Source organism: Capsella rubella, unplaced genomic scaffold (genome assembly GCF_000375325.1).
Source record: "Capsella rubella cultivar Monte Gargano unplaced genomic scaffold, Caprub1_0 scaffold_20, whole genome shotgun sequence".
NCBI lineage: Eukaryota > Viridiplantae > Streptophyta > Magnoliopsida > Brassicales > Brassicaceae > Capsella > Capsella rubella.
In genome coordinates, this window is record NW_006238904.1 from 57,077 (window position 1) to 58,755 (window position 1,679).

Genomic DNA, 1,679 nt, shown 5'->3' on the forward strand with positions numbered 1-1,679 from the left:
TTTAAATATGATACAATCATGTTACCATATTATTCATCAATAATTTAGACTTTGTTGGTAACATTCGAAAACTATCACACAAGAACAAGTTTCTAGTCATAACCAACACTACATAATTTGAATTGGATGAAATTGTGTAAATTTTCCATTTTCTTTTCAAAATTAACAATCTTAACATGCATATTTGCTGGTAATATATATTTAGTATATGTCATATCCATTATATACTTATATAATTGCTTATTATAAATTATAACTATACTCATAACTCAGCCGTAACTTGAACACATTAACTTAGCCGTCACATAATTATAAGTCAGCCATACCCCATTTCTCATTTAACATGAAAACAAATCTTAAACAACACAAATTACAACATAATCAGTCTAAACATCATGAAACAACAATTATATTCTCTCCCATAGCCATACAATTGCGATTCCTATTACATAGAGTAGAAAAATTGTCTTCAAAGCTGTCTTACCCATATCATCCTCAATCTTCTACATCAATTTTTCTTCAAGCTTCTTACTCAGTTCTTCCTCAAGCTTGTCAAACATTTCTTTTTGGAGATCTAAATTTTGAGTATGTTGATGCCTTAAGTCCGTCACATCTTCTTCTATTCTCTGTACCTTTGCGTCGACCATCTTAATTTCTTCAACCGATGCCTCATCAACCCATTTGAAGAAATGCGACTCATTCGGCCTCTAATTAACAAAAAACCAACATCGATACCCATATGTTAACAATAAAAATTTAAATGAAATTTAGTACCTTCAAAGCAATCGAGCATCGATAGAAGATACGGTAAGGGTTTTCCTTTGTCTTCGATATGTATGTGATGATATCATTACCACACCAACATCCGCAATTCGTCGGAAGATCTGGAGGGTAAGCACCATGTGCTGAACGATATGTACTCGAAGAGTAGTCGCTCATATTAAAATTGAGAAGTAGAATTCTTTAATCGAAGATAAACCAAGAAATCGGATGGGAATCCCAGAAATCGATAAGAACCCTAAATCCCCAATCTGATAGCTCGATTATGACTATAAGGGAGAAGAAAAAAGTAAACGACGTCGTCTGGAATTAACTCGGCCAAACCACGAATTTAATTTACAATAAGTCAACCAAACCTCATTATATAACTCAGTCGTAACGTTATGTTATACCTCAGACAGAACGTAACTATAACTCAGCCATACTCCGAATTTGAATATCAAAATCATAAATCAGCCATATCTAACGTATAGATGTTGAAAGAACACACGAAAAGCTTGTGAAGTTGGTTCTCGATGACTACAGATTGAATGAGTTGAGCCATCATGTAACAATGAGCTACATGTTATCGTTACAATAATTCAGCCAAACCTCGAAGTGGTCTCTGTAAGTCAACCATGACGCTGACATAACTCAGCCAAACCACAAATTTATTTACGTTAAGTCAGCTATGTCGTTGGCATAACTCGGCCAAACCTCGAATTATTCAACAATAAGTCAACCATGTCGTTGGCATAACTCGGCCAAACCTCAAATATGATAAATGTGAATATTTGATGCACTCATGTAATAAAAACACTTTAATAATATGTAGTTAACACTTTTATTAACTTTCCATAAAAAAATCATGAAATTCGCTCAGGTTTGTACTTTTTAAAACTTATCCAACAAAACGATAA